The sequence below is a fragment of the Palaemon carinicauda genome, chromosome 10, assembly GCF_036898095.1.
Source record: "Palaemon carinicauda isolate YSFRI2023 chromosome 10, ASM3689809v2, whole genome shotgun sequence".
NCBI classification, from domain to species: domain Eukaryota; kingdom Metazoa; phylum Arthropoda; class Malacostraca; order Decapoda; family Palaemonidae; genus Palaemon; species Palaemon carinicauda.
The window spans coordinates 115,666,095-115,681,950 of record NC_090734.1 but is presented as its reverse complement, the minus strand read 5'-3'; the positions used below and the strand labels follow the sequence as shown (position 1 = coordinate 115,681,950).

Sequence of the window (15,856 nt, the reverse complement as noted above, 5' to 3'; positions counted from 1 at the left end):
CCAGTAACAACGGATGCCTTTTTATAAATATTAACAACCGAGTTCCAGCCAAGATGAAACCATACTACTACTGTACTGTAATAAAGGATGAGGGTTTGTAATTGTGTATGAACATGTATTGGAAATCCAACACTATCACAATCTACTGACAAACAAATCCCACCTTATTTCATTAAGAATCCAATACTAATTTAGTCTTCTAACAAGAGCACATAAGACCTTCAGCCTGCTTCATTTGGTAAAATTAGAATTAGTTTAACTAACAATTGCCATTGCAGTACAGAATGAAGAATCATATTTTAATTTACTACCAATAAAATTCTGCCTTGTATAACTAATTATAAATAAAATTATTTAAATTAAATCTTAGACAATCCATATAATTATCTGTCCTAAGGCAATCGATTGACAGTCAATAATCATTGTAATCCATATGTCAATTTAACCGAAATCTACCAACAAGCTAACATTTTTTATAATACCATTCAAACCTAACAAACAATGCTCTTTATTAACCTTACCTTTAGAATTCCAGCTAACGGAGCTACTGTACAGCTGGTTCTTATAGATTCTGTACTCTTACTGATGAACAGCAAAATTTTAAACCAATTTTCAGTTTCCCGTAGCTCATAGTTGAAGATGCACCTGAAAAAAAAAAATTGAAAATATTTAAAAATTCTCCCACATTATGTATAATCATATGATGGAATTGAACATGATGCTCCTGCTATTATAATTAAAAGGGACTTTAAAAAGGCAGTGATAGTTAAATATTCAAAGGTATTAATGGATTGACTACCATAAGTTTAGTTTTAATTCATCTTAATTTACCTATTGGCAGATTTTTTTCATTAATATTAATATTCATCTACATCCTACCTCTAGTAACAAAATACCTACAGATTCTCCTATTTTTTGGTATAAAAAAATCACTGCTGTGTGTGCTACCTATGATTCCCATCATTAAGAGTGGCACACGGATAAAGACACATCCCTCAATGACGCTGAATGAGAGGATGTTTCCATCTGTGAAGTACAAAAACTTTACGGATGAGGGACACTGTGAAGCATAGCCGAGAGAAAAGAGCCCGGCACAGTCGTGTTTCTAGGAACCTACCAAAAGAGCTAGAATATCAGGATATCACTAAGATTAGGACTACAATGACTATCCCTTGGAGTTTAGTAGGGATTAGAAAGGTAGACAAATGTTCCACCTTCCCCTAAATGGAAAGGGTACTCAATTTCCTACCTTCACAATGTCAGGAGCATCTAAAAGACTCATGCACTGGTTAATCAAACATAAGAGAAGTTGCACGGTTAACTCCGTTAATCTCTTCTTGAGGGGGAGAGTGGATTCCAAGGAAAGCATATTTCATACCCATAACAGGCCTTTAGTGATGGGTCAGTGCAGGACTGCTCACCAGTTACTGTGAAACAGCCATAGCTGTCAAAGGGGGCTCTTCCTCTCCTTGACAACCCTTAAGGGTACCCATGGTTGGGTAAGGTCCATTACTCACTCTTGGAAGAGGTGAATGGATCTCCTTCCATGTCACGGCAGGAATGGGGATCGTGGATGTAACAACTCTCTTTCACCTGGGCAATGGTGCAGGTGTTAGGTCCCTGGTGGGACTGTCCAACTGCAACCAATCAAAGGCAGTAGTCATCATATTGGCTCCCGATCTGTTCGACCGGATCCAACGATACCTATTAAGAGTGCATTCAGATATTCCCTCCAGGAGAGGGAAAGAGGCTTCATTAGAGCTAAAGTGTTCCTCCTCCCATGTCATATCAGGAACAAAGGAGGTTGCTGCGTAAGATCCTCCTCACCTGACCTACTTACTGTTGCCTGGACATTTCACCTGAAACCTGGGCAACATTTCTAGCTGTTGTACTGAGCTTGCTATCTCCTAGACTAAATCCAGAAGTACCAGCTAGCTCGATGACTTAACGGATCTATGAAGAGATGAAATTCCTCGTGATGTGTCGCTTCATCCTCCCCGTGCTGACGGAGAGTCTGTTGAGACGAGGACAGCATCCTCTCGTTCATTTAAGAGTATAGCCTCAGCGCCCTTACAGGCCAAAGTAACAGCTGATAAGGATCATTGGTTACAGAACGGAGACACTCATTCCGAAAAGGCCCTAACCTAGGATAAGCTACTGACGGATTTTGAGTTTTGGCTGCAAACTCTGGTACAAAACCGAGCGTAACCTGCCCCCATCCCCTTGAATGGGCAATGTCGTAGAAGAGACCGTGTAGCTCGCTGACTCTCTTCGCAGACGCAAGTGCTACTAGGAAAGCCGTCAATAGTGTCAGGACTCTGTCAGAGGGCTGGCGAAGAGGTTCGTAAGGTGCTCCTTTCAAGGAACGTAGAACCCTTACTACGTTCCATGGGGGTGATCTGACTTCCGACTGAGGGCAAGTCCGCTCGAAGTTTCGTAAGAGAAGAGACAATTCTCTCGAAGAGGAAATGTCAACGACATTCAGTTCAAAGACGAGGCTTAAGGCCGAGCGATAGCCTTTCACAATCGACACTGAAAGGCGCCTTTTCTCCCTGAGGGACAACAAGAACTCCGCTATTGTTGGAACAGAGGCACTGAGTGGATACCAACCGCAGAAGATTGTCTACTTGGTGTGATAGAGGGCCGAGGTGGACTCTCTGAGGTGTCCAGACATGTGCCTCGCGACTGGCTCCGAAAAGCCTTCCCTTGGGAGGAGCTGCTGGATAACCTCCAGGCGTGAAGTCGAAGCGATTTCACCGCCTTGTGGAAGACCTCGCTGTGTGGTTGTCTGAGAAGCTCTGGACGAGGTGGTAGCTTACAAGGTGTCTCGACTAGCTGATATAGAAGGTCTGTGAACCATTCCATACCGTGCCAGAGCGGAGCTATCAGGGTCATCTAAAGGTTGTGCGATTCCCGGATTCTGTTTAGTAGCCTTCTTGCAAGGCAGAAGGGGGGTGGGGGAAATGCATAGACATCCAGATTGTCCCATTTGTGCTGGAATGAATGTGCCAGACCTCCAGAGGGTCCGGCACTGGGGAACAATATATCGGAAGCATCCGGTTGAGAGACGTCGCAAAGAGGTCTATCATCGGCAAACCCCACAACGTCAAAACTTCGTTGGCTATCTGTAGATCCAAAGACCATTTAGAATCCACTATCTGAGACTTTCTGCTCAGATTGTCTGCCATGATGTTCTTCTTGCCCAAGATGAAGCGAGCTGGCAATGGGGCTGTGAAAAGGTACCTCCTTGCTTGTTGATGTGGGACAATACTGTACCGTACTGTTGTCGCTCATCAGCACTACTGTGTGCCCTGAAAAGAGCTGTTTGAAGGTCTTGAGGGCCAAGAATGCTGCCCTCATCTCAAGGAGGTTTATGTGGCACAGGTGTGACAGGTGAGCCCTCCACCCTTTTTTGACGTGTCTGTGAAGAGCATCAAATCCGGAGGTGGAGAGAGGAGATCAACGCCCTGGAAGAGGTTGATGTCGGACACCCACCACTCCAGGTATCTCTGCTGCTCAGGACTTATCGGGACTAGCGTGGCCGGCGAGTCCTTCTGTTGTACCCAGTAGAAATTTAGTTGCCACTGTAGAGACCTTAGACAAAGTCTGCCATGTGGGACTAACTTCTCGAGAGAGGTTAGGTTCCCTAGAAATTGCTGCCATCGACGAGCTGGTAGCATGGTCTATGAGAGGAATGGTTGAGCTACGTTCCTCAACCTTCTTACTCTTTCCTCGGACGGGAAGATCTTGTAGGTAATAGGTTGGCCAGGGCACCAGCCACCCATTAAGATACTTCCGCTAAAGTGTTTTAGGGTCTTTTGACTGGCCAGATGGTACTACATTGGATCCTTCTCTATGGTTATGGTTCATTTTCCTTTTGCCTACACACACACACACACATTTAATAGTCTGGCCTATAATTTACATATTCTCATCTGTCCTCATACACAGATTACCAAATGATGGAGTACCTGCAAGTATGATATGTTTTCCCATGGCGGGCAGGTGCCAAGTGAGTGTGCCGGTTGCAGAGAGCAACTGGGTCGAGTCGGTACCTGAGGACGCAATAAACCACATGCCTTCACCACCGTGTATCTCTTGTCCCACCTTGACATACAATATGGCACAGTGATTCTCAAGGACCTCCGTGACCCTCACCATGCCCTTCCAGCGCCGCTCAGTGCAGTCCACCCCAAGGGCCGCACGCCCCGTTGTCCCCCGTGGGCTCGTCCCTGCCCTGCAAGAAGCCAGGCACAGCAACAAATGATCAACGTTCTCCGTGACCGGCTTACGACACATGCTACCCCTGCACCTCGTGTCCCTGCGTCTGCAGCCCCGGAGAAGTGTGAAATTGAGCTGAAGCCCGCCATATTCAGGTCCTGGAGGAGGTCGATGGAATGCTGAATCGAATTGTTCAGACTACCGCCCTACGAGGTCATCCACCACATCAGGCTATACAGCACACCCCCTCTACAACGAGCGCTAGATGCCAGATTCACCTCACAGGAATGGAGTAACCTCACCGCTACGGAAGCCATGGATTTTATTCGTGATATTGTGTTACGATCTACAAACCGTGCTGTGTTATGGTCGGAGTTTTTTAATGCGATACAAGGCACAGGAGAAAGTGTCAGTGATTATTTTTTCAGTGCCCTCAGTGTCAGTGTAATCTAGCTGAATATATGTTATTACCTAAATTAATGGTGGGCCTAAGTGATGAGGCTATGCGTCGCCATGTGTACCAATGTAGCAACGACATCAATAGTATTAGTACCGTTAGGGCCAGGTGCTGTGCTTACGAGGCGGCCCGCGTCGACGCCGCTGCGCGCCAATGCAACTGGAGGGAATCTGCTTGCATGGCTGGCAGCGAGACACTCGAGGCAGATCATCCGAATGCAACCGTCGCTGGCACAGGCAGGGGGCCCCACAGCCTCCCTGCGGGAACTGCGGTGGCCGCCACGCCTCTGGCAGAGCCTCATGCCCTGCTAGGTCCGCCGTATGCAACGGGTGCCGCAAGCAGGGCACCACTACAAATACTACAGAAAATCACAGGCAAAATCAACAGGATCCCCGACAGACGTGACTAGTGCTATGTCTAGCGCTGTGCTTGTTGCGAGCGCCAACCTCGCCCGCCACCCAGTGGTGAAGGTGACAGTCGTCCACACCGACACAGGAGTACGAGTGCCTGTCACCGCCATGGCGGACACCGGGGCACAGGTATGTATGGCAGAGCCCTCCTTGCTATCGCACCTCCAAGTCCGCCTAGCAGCCCTTACACCCCGTGCCGGCTTACGGGATGTGGCAAACCTCCCCCTGAAGTGCCTTGCATCTGCCATGTGCCACGTCACCTTGCAAGGCCGCACCACGGAGCAGGACGTGTACTTCGTGCAGTCGGCAAAGCACCTCATCCTGTCTCTGGATGCCTGCAGGGACTTAACACTGGTACCCAAGGAGTTCCCCCACCCCTCCCCCGCGGTGGCACACGTGAGCCTGTTTGATGGCATGGCCCAGGTACCAACCCGACCCGCCGAGGTGCCCCTGCCGCCCCAGGAGGAACATGCGGCCAGGTTAAAAGCCTGGCTCCTGCAACATTTTGCCACGACGACATTCAACACAGCCATGAAGCCACTGCCAGTGATGCAGGAGAAACCGTACCATATCCACCTGCTCCTAGGAACTACAGTAAGCCTTACGCATGCCACACCCCAGCATCAGTGCCAAAACACTGGGAAGAGGAAGTGAAGGCCCAGCTCGAAGATGTCGCCCGTGGCGTCATAGAACCGGTACCTGCCGGGCAGCCAAACAAATGGTGCGCCCGTATGGTGGTCGTTGTCAAGAAGTTAGGACAGCCACGCCGTACAGTCGACTACCAGCGCCTCAAAACATTCTGCCTACGAGACACACAGCACAACCCCGCCCCATTCGACATGGTGTCCGGGGTACCTAAGCACACATTCAAGACCGTGGTGGACGCGTACTGGGGATACCACCAGGTGTAGTTAGACGAAGAAAGTCGCGACCTAACCACATTCATTACCCCCTGAGAGAGATTTCGTTACCGTCGTACCCCCATGGGGCACTGCTCCGCTGGCGATGCGTATACTCGACAATTCGACGACACCATCCAGGACATCCAGAGGAAATATAAGTACGTAGACGACACCCTGCTCTACGACGACAGCATTGAAGGGGCTTTCTGGCACGTCTAAGACTTCCTCGAAACGTGCGCAGCCAAGGGCTTTACCCTGAAGCCGGAGAAATTCCAATTCGCAAGAAGGGAAGTGGACTTTGTGGGCTTCAACCTGGGCTGGTAGGCCTAAAAGCCAACAGAGGAACGTTTGGCGGCCATCAAGAACTTCCCAATGCCACGTCAGCCCTCTATCACCAACATAAGGGCTTGGTACGGATTCGTCAACCAGCTGGCGCCCTTCCTCGCGACAGCCCCCATCATGAACCCATTCAGGGAGTTCCTCAAAAAACCAACCGGGAAGCTAGTGTACTGGGACGAGGCACTCTGCCCCAAATTCCATCACGCCCAAGACATGATCTGCCAATTAGCAAAGGACGGGTTGGCCTACTACGACAGGAGCCGCCCCACAGCAGCAATTACCGACTGGAGCAAAGAAGGAATAGGGTTTGTAATCCTTAAACAGTATTGCGCATGCAGCTCCGCCAACACGCCCTTCTGCTGCACGGGCGGGTGGCGCCTGGCACTATGCGGCAGCCGCCATCTCACCGTCAATGAAGCTGGCTGCGCTGCCGTGGAGGGGGAGGCCCTCGCGGTAGCCTGGTGTCTCCAGAAGGAGAGGCTGTTCTAGCTGGGGTGCCCCAACCTCACCGTTGTGACGGACCACCCCCCGTTAACCAAGTTGCTGGGAGATTGGGCCCTCACGGAAATCTCCAACCCCCATCTCTTCAGGCTGAAGGCGAGAACCCTGCAGTACCGATTCAGGGTCAAGTATCTGCCGGGGAAGCGTAACAGCAGACTTCCTGTCACAATACCCCGCCTTGAAAGCCGATCCCAGCACCTACGACGTGGACCTCGACGAAGACCTCACCGACGCCATAGCGGCCGCCGTCTTGGCAGCAGTAGAGCATGACAGCTGTGTCGTGGACGAGGCGAGGGTTAGGCACGCCGCTGTCAGCGACTCCGTGTATCAACTACTCATGGCCAGGGTCCTGGCCGGGGACTGGGCCGACAGGAAGTTCCAGGAAGTTGCATGCCTTCAGCCCTTCTACGGTGTCAGGGAGATGCTGGCCGTTATCCAAGACTTGGTGACATACGTTCGAACAGGGCAACGTCCGCCTAGCTATCCCAGAGCCTCTCCGTCAGCAGGAGGCTGCCAACCTACAAGCGGGTCACCAAGGCCTGGACTCGATGCAACGATGAGCGCGCCAGACAGTGTACTGGCCTGGACTCGAGGGGTTACCTGTAGTATCACCGATCCTCGTGTGAAGAATGCGACGTACACGCACCATCCCAGGCCGCGGAGGAACTCATCATCACGCCGCCCCCAGAGTACCCCTTCCAGATGACGGTAGCAGATATGTTCCAGCACGACAGACACTCGTACATGGCCTATGCAGACAGGCTCACAGGTTGGCTGGAGCTGGCCCACTTCCCCCACGGCACCTCCTCCTCTCACATCAAGACCCAGCTACGTCGCTACTTTGCCAGGTGGGGGGCCCCGGAGCAAATCTCCACGGACGGTGGCACCAATCTGGCAAGCGAGGAAATGGGGGAATTTTTCAAGTTATGGGGCGTGTCCATGCGTCTATCATCCGCCCAGTACCCGCAATCCAATGGTAGGCCGCAGTCAAGATCGGGAAGCGGCGAACACGGGCAGCGGCGGCAACCTCGACCCGGACAAGTCCTCTATGGCTATGTTGCAGTACCTCAACACCCCCCTCCGCGGAATAAATAAGTCACCCGCCCAGATGGCAGCAGGCAGGCAGCTCCGAGACGGCGTACCTCATGGTAGACAAACACTGGGGGGCAACCTTATGGCAAAGAGAACGTCAGATGGCTGACAGCGGTGCTGCCCTCACCGGGAACAGACCCTCCAGAAAGCTTCCTGTTATCAACCCGGCATCCCAAGTGCGAGTGCAAAATCAGGCTACTAAGCTGTGGGACCGTACCAGTACCGTGGCGGAAACGCTCCCATACCGACAATACTTAGTCAGACTGAATGGCAGCGGGTGCCTCTCCCTCCGTAACAGGAAGCACCTGCGCCTCACATCATCGGGGCCCCAGCCTGGGCGGGCCCCACCTGCTACGCATCCAGCCATGCCCACGCCTGAGCAGCCACCGGTCAGTCACCCTACGCCCAGCCCACAAGCAGGACGGGAGCCATGCCCATCACGGTGCACTAGAAGGCCAGCGTGGATGGACGACTACATGTGACGTCGTTGACGGTCATTTACCTTCTCGAAAGTGATCACGTACATTACAGTAGCACCTGCATATATTTTTATTGTATCTGCTTCTCATATTATTTTAAGAACATGTATTACCTACACATTGTATTTTAAACTACCAACAGCTATGTATCTAACTTCCTATTCTTGCACATGCACCCAATTTAATCCATGTATATCCATGCATTATTCTTTATCATTGCCTCTCCATGTATATATACCCATGTATTAATCTCGGGGGGGGGAGGGGGGGAGGAGGAGGAGGAGGATGATGGAGTACCTGCAAGTATGATATGTTTTCCCATGGGGGGCAGGCGCCAAGTGAGTGTGCCGGTTGCAGAGGACCACTGGGTCGAGTCGGTACCTGAGGACGCAATAAACCACATGCCTCCACCACCGTGTATCTCTTGTCCAACCTTGACATCCAATACCAAACAATTCTTCTTCAATCAAGGGGTTACTGCAATAATTGTTCAGTGGCCACTTCCCTCTTGGGAAGGGTAGAAGAGACACTTTAGCTATGGTAAGCAGCTCATCTAGGAGAAGGACACTCCAAAATAAAACCATTGTTCTCTAGTCTTGGGTTGTGTCATTGCCTCTGTACCATGGTCTTCCACTGTCTTGAGGTAGAGTTCTCTTGCTTAAGGGTACACTCGGGCACACTATACTATCTTATTTCTCTAGCTCTTGTTTTATTAAAAGTTTTTTCATAGTTTATATAGGAGATATTTATTTTAATGTTGTTCTATGGTTCAAGAAAACCCACAATTAATGCCAGATGAGCAGTACGTCCAAGATTGCGGGAACCACAAATTACTGGAATCCCCTTGAAAATTACCGAAATCCCCTACACTATCACAGCAAACCCTTAGAAATCGATAAATAATGTTTTTTTTTTATTAATTTACATTAAATGTGTATTTTAAAGCATTTTCCTATATACCCTTTACACAATACATAAAAGGGTACGGAACTTAACAAACGCACCTAACCTAACCTAGTAGTTCCCAGGTCACAACCCCTACCCGGGGGCAAGTCCCCGGACCCCCTTCCGAGGTAACAAACCTTCCCAGGTCACACCACGTAGCTGGTGCCAAGCCCCAGACCCCTTCCCAGGTCGCAACCCCTAGCTGGGGCCAAGTCCCCGGACCCCCTTCCGAGGTAACAAACCTTCCCAGGTCACACCACGTAGCTGGGGCCAAGCCCCAGACCCCCTTCCCAGGTCGCAACCCCTAGCTGGGGCCAAGTCCCCGGACCCCCTTCCGAGGTAACAAACCTTCCCAGGTCACACCACGTAGCTGGGGCCAAGCCCCAGACCCCCTTCCCAGGTCGCAACCCCTAGCTGGGGCCAAGTCCCCGGACCCCCTTCCGAGGTAACAAACCTTCCCAGGTCACACCACGTAGCTGGGGCCAAGCCCCAGACCCCCTTCCCAGGTCGCAACCCCTAGCTGGGGCCAAGTCCCCGGACCCCCTTCCGAGGTAACAAACCTTCCCAGGTCACACCACGTAGCTGGGGCCAAGCCCCAGACCCCCTTCCCAGGTCGCAACCCCCAGCTGGGGCCAAGTCCCCGGACCCCCTTCCGAGGTAACAAACCTTCCCAGGTCACACCACGTAGCTGGGGCCAAGCCCCAGACCCCCTTCCCAGGTCGCAACCCCCAGCTGGGGCCAAGTCCCCGGACCCCCTTCCGAGGTAACAAACCTTCCCAGGTCACACCACGTAGCTGGAGCCAAGCCCCAGACCCCCTTCCCAGGTCGCAACCCCCAGCTGGGGCCAAGTCCCCGGACCCCCTTCCGAGGTAACAAACCTTCCCAGGTCACACCACATAGCTGGGGCCAAGCCCCAGACCCCCTTCCCAGGTCGCAACCCCCAGCTGGGGCCAAGTCCCCGGACCCCCTTCCGAGGTAACAAACCTTCCCAGGTCACACCACGTAGCTGGGGCCAAGCCCCAGACCCCTTCCCAGGTCACACCACGTAGCTGGGGCCAAGCCCCAGACCCCTTCCCAGGTCACAACCCCTAGCTGGGGCCAAGTCCCCGGACCCCCTTCCGAGGTAACAAACCTTCCCAGGTCACACCACGTAGCTGGGGCCAAGCCCCAGACCCCTTCCCAGGTCACAACCCCTAGCTGGGGGCAAGCCCCGGACCCCCTTCCCAGGTCACAACCCCTAGCCAAAGTTCTACCTCCAAATACATAAGAAATATAAATGCTAAAAACATAAAATTATCCGGGGGATTCCAGTAATTCGAGATACCGCAAGATTGCAAACTATGTCACTGAGAAACACAGGCAAGATTAAAAACATCTACTTTGGAATTCTGTTCCTGAACACTTTCAAATAATGTAAAGTCCCTCAACGAAAACACTGGTTTTTTATACGCACCTTTATAAAAGTCCAACTGGTTGAATAGGTTATAATTCTAGTACATTAAAGAGTTATAGTCACACCTTTGACTCCAGTTGATTAGTCTACAAAGCAGAGATTGACGCTCGCCACAAGGAAAAATACTTATAATAATTTAGTAATTGAAAATGAACTCCAGCAAAACGAAATAAACTATTACCTTTATAATGAATGAAGACTAAATATTCATCTGTCACTAGATAAGGCTTCATATTCAAATCAAAAACCGATTTCTTTGCTCACTCACTGGACGCCGTAAGGACCGGCATATCTGCAGAAAACTAATTTTGTCGTGACAGTGTTGCCAGATGGGTTAGTGTAAATATCCCCAAATCTCATGATAAAAAATCCCCATTTCTACAACTATATATTTTCTTGTGATCACGTAGGCTTTACCAATATAGAAATTACTCTCTATACTTCATATAAGTGCAAGTAAACTAATTGCAACGATATGAATGTTTACTCATCTTTGTTTCTTCATAGAAATGTGTACAGAATATCCCCACCAGGCACCCAAAATCCCCAAATCTAGGGACAAATTCCTACATCTGGCAACGTTGTTTGCCGAACTGGTCGAAAAACAAATCATGACTACTCTACCACCAATTTCTGGGAACTGTTACATCATAACTAACGAGGTAATTATGCCTGTCCAGTTGTGGAAAATGAAGCAAAAACAAATAAACGGATGGAAGATTAATACAAAATATATACGAGGAAGACATTATTATTATTATTATTATTATTATTATTATTATTATTATTATTATTAGCCTACTTGCTAAGCTACAACCCTCGTTGGTAAAACAGGATGCTATAAGGCCATGGAGTCCAACAGGGAAAATAGCCCAGTGAAGGAAAGGAAAATAAAATATTTTAAGATTAACATTAATATAAATATCTCCTGTATAAACTATAAAAAACTAACAAAACAAGAGGAAGAGAAATAATATAGAATAGTGAGCTCGAGTGTACCCTCAAGCAAGAGAACTCTAACCCAAGATAGTGGAAGACCTTGGTACAGAGGCTATTAGCCAAGCAAATACAACATGTTTCAGTGTATCTCCCTCCCCTTGCAACCATGCACTTCTTCTATAAGAGAGAGAGAGAGAGAGAGAGAGAGAGAGAGAGAGAGAGAGAGAGAGAGAGAGAGAGAGAGAGAGAGAGAGAGAGTCTAGTAGCAATGGAAGTACTTATCAAAACCCTATTATATACAGATGTACTGCTTTGTAAAGACGGGATTATATAAACAACGAAAAGTGAGGAGTCTTCTGATTACGCTCGAGAATAGTTAAAAAAATACATTGCAATTATATAAAAAACCCCGTAATTTTTCACAACTTTCTGCTTTAGTTGAATGTCATTGATAAGTTCCAATGGAATGAAAATATTGAAAAGTTGGCAACAATGTTGCCAAAACGACGAAATTAAACAGCCCTGAACTATAGGCAGTGGCCTACTTTGGTGAGGAGATTCACCGTTGAAACTCGAAATTTACTAACAGGATACTCGTTATAAAACCTAAATAAAGTAAAATATATCATGGAAGGCTTCCATTCTGAGAGAGAGAGAGAGAGAGAGAGAGAGAGAGAGAGAGAGAGAGAGAGACTGGCGGCCGTGGCTGATACTGCCAACAACTGTCAAACAGGGCTGTAGACACAGAGAAAAATAGAATCTTGAACCAATTCACTTATTCAAACAAATGAATCAAAAGCTCAGTACCACTTCTAAAATTACTGATGGTGGTTATTGTTATTATTGTTATTATTATTACCTGCTAAGCTACAACCCTAGATGGAAAAGCAGGATGCTATAAGCCCGGGATCGTGTTTACTTTCTTACAGATGAATGATGTCTGTGATAAGGGGTTGTGCTAGATAAATCAGTACTAGGGGTTAATTTTCAACAACAGGTAAAATGATCAATGAATTTGTCTGTCATATACGCTGTGTATGTACAGCTGTTCACTGCTTGCATTTAATACATCAACCGATGAATTGGTTTTGTGTGTATTCATACGCATGCCTTAATAACCATTCTACACCTATCACCTAAAATTCACGAATCCTTCTTACAATTTTGCAAGAAAAAAATTTCGCAAATTTTGTTTTTACAATGTTTAACATTTTGAAAAATATGTAAAAACAATTCAATCAATTTGGCTTCAATTTCAAAGATAAATGTGATTAAAACTCATTACTGGTTCTAAATAGAACACTGACCAGACTTTACGAAGATAAGACCTCCTGGATTCCTCTATGATATCAATTGAGAATTTAGTCCTGTGACTAGCAGTGGTGCTGGTAATTACACAGTTTATTCTTTTATTAACAACTACGATTAAAATACACTATAGGGGTCCTACTTGGAACTCAAAACCACATTAATAATACAGACACATGCTGACGACCCATACAGACTATTCGAAATTAGTGTGAATCATGCAATAGGAGGAAGAACGTTTTGTTATGCTGCACCGAGACTCTTTAACGACCTTCCACTTTATGTCAAGAATAGCAAAAAATGTGGCAGCTTTCAGGAAAAACCTGAAGACTTATCTCTTTGGAAAGTGTTATAATAGTGAACTAAAAACTATTAAGCCTGAATACAAATGCTAGCGAATAACTGAAAAGATACAGAGCAAAATATTAACTGGAAAGAAATTATTTTCAGACTCTTAGTGTCTGATGGAGGGCGAGAAATAGACCCATAAAGGTAAAAGTAAACAGCCACTAGGAAAGTCTCAAACAATAACCCTTCACAAAATCGTATCTATTCAGGAGCTAAAACTATTTTTTGCAAATGCTATTATCATTATTTTTCGTCATTTCAAATCTCTCAAGTGTTTAAAATGATTAAACTTCAACGGAAAATTAAGGGTAAATATATGATACTTTAATTTCTAGCCAAATACATGCGCCACATATTATTCCTACTCGTTATCTTATGTTCTATGTATTTCTGACCTTGATTATTGGGGTAAACCGTTCATGAGTTTTTTTTACCCCCTTCTATAAAGACAATCATGGGGGACCTCATTGGGAAACCTGGGTTTTTACGGAGGGGAAATGTAATAAACGAGTGATTTGCAGCAATGATAATGGTCAGAAATGCAAAATAAGCATAAGATAACCTGTTGGAAAAATATATGGTTCATGTAAGTGGCTGAAAACAGGCCAAAGCGTGATTAACACTTTTGAGATTTGCAAAAGGGTACAGAACCTAACAAATCCACCTAACCTAACCTAGTAGTTCCTAGGTCACAGCCCCTAGCTGGGGGAGGGGGGGGGTGGGGGCAAGCCCCTCGGACCACTCTTCCCAGGTCACAACCCATAGCCGGGGGGCGGACCCCCCTTCCCAGGTCACAATCCCTAGCCGGGGGGGGCAAGACCCCGGGAACCCCCTTCCCGGGTCACAAACCTTCCTAAGTCACAACCACTACCTAGACCCCCCTTCCCAGGTCACAACCCCTAGCCGGGGGGGACCCCCCTTCCCAGGTCACAACCCCTAGCCGGGGGGCAAGCCCCTAGGACCCCCCCTTCCCAGGTCACAAACCTTCCCAAGTCACAACCGCTACCTGGACTGCCCTTTCAAGGTCACAAACTAAAGTAAATCACAAATAAATCCTTACCTTATGATTGACACCCCCCCCCCCCTCTCTCTCTCTCTCTCTCTCTCTCTCTCTCTCTCTCTCTCTCTCTCTCTCTCTCTCTCTCTCTCTCTCTCTCTCGTTTTGTCTTTGCAATCTTTACAGAAGCTTTGCAATAGAAATGTGCTGGCCTTCCCGAAAAAGTAAGTCAGAATCGGACCTTTGAGGCATTATTTCGCTGTTATTTTTCAATTTCACGTGAGAAACAATAGCTTTACACTAAACGCAGAGCATTTCCACCATAATCAATTGCCAACACAAACGCAATTACACTAAATTTTGAAACAGATTGATGTACTTCACTTAAGTTCCTTCTGGGAAACGTCCTCACGTGATGGTGGTTGAGTTGAAACTGAAGGCGGGGGTGATCAAAATATGTCTGTTGTAGAACAACGTCCGGGAACTTAGGAGGAAGTACTTGTAAACTTTTAATTGGTTTAAAAAAAACCACCTGACAATTACGTCACTGTAAATGCACAGAAAACTCCCCAAACACTGGGAATACACGCATCGCGCAATAAGTTCCCTTCAGTCTCTCAGATATAAACAATGGACAGAATGAAAAACATACTTCACATTTTAATAGACTGATATGTAAGTTATCACGACACACCTCCTTGTCCATTTCTTATAGCTTTGTAAATACTTCTCAGATTGGCTCGTTGGAGTAAATTGTTTCTTAAAAACATTTTGTATAACAATTATTCATCATTTGATGGATTTAAACATGGTTTCTTGATATCGTTAACACTAAAAATACATTTAATAAAACATAAATTAAGCAAGTCGACATTCTACCATTGCTCTCCTAAAATAACAAATTAACTTGACCGTAAAATGGGGGTCAAAATTTTTATTCTATTGCAGTTACCCCTATAAAAGAACTCGAAAGTGTCGTTTTCTTTTTAAATTGAAATTTATTAAAAAAAAACGTTTTTATGGGAAACAAAGTTAAAAAGTAAAATTATAATTACACTGGAGTACCGTTTCACTAGTGAACTATAGATTCTTTATGGGGGAAAATGGTATTGAGAAATATGATTCTGTGATACCTTGCCAGGAATGAACCCTGTTAAGGAACGATTATAAAGTCGAGATTCGGTCGAGACTGTAATTGTTCAGTGGTCACTTTTCTCTTGATAGGGTAGAAGAGACTCTTTAGCTGTGGTAAGCAGCTCTTCTAGAAGGACACTCCAAAATCAAACCATTGTTCTCTTGTCTTAGGTAGTGCCTTAGCCTCTGTACCATGGTCTTCCACTGTCTTGGGTTAGAATTCTCTTGCTTGAGGGCACACTCGGGCGCACTGTTCTATCTTATATCTTATTTCTCTTCCACTTGTTTTGTTAAAGTTTTTATAGTTTATAAAGTGATATTTATTTCAATA

At 47.1% G+C, this 15,856-nt stretch overlaps 1 long non-coding RNA gene across 2 annotated transcripts in view; it reads right to left on the bottom strand.

Annotated features, from left to right (window-relative positions):
• The window catches only part of LOC137648684 (uncharacterized), a 29,906-nt gene extending 15,088 nt beyond the window's left edge, over window positions 1-14,818 (bottom strand). The window contains exons 1-2 of one of the 2 annotated variants that reach the window (XR_011045680.1): window positions 14,771-14,818; window positions 522-645 (exon numbers count right to left, since the gene is read on the bottom strand). This is a non-coding gene — a long non-coding RNA (uncharacterized lncRNA). Of the gene's footprint in view, window positions 1-521; window positions 646-10,980; window positions 11,103-14,770 lie in introns of those variants that run through there. The other variant, XR_011045679.1, reaches the window with a different exon arrangement.
• Window positions 14,819-15,856: the final 1,038 nt, after the last annotated feature.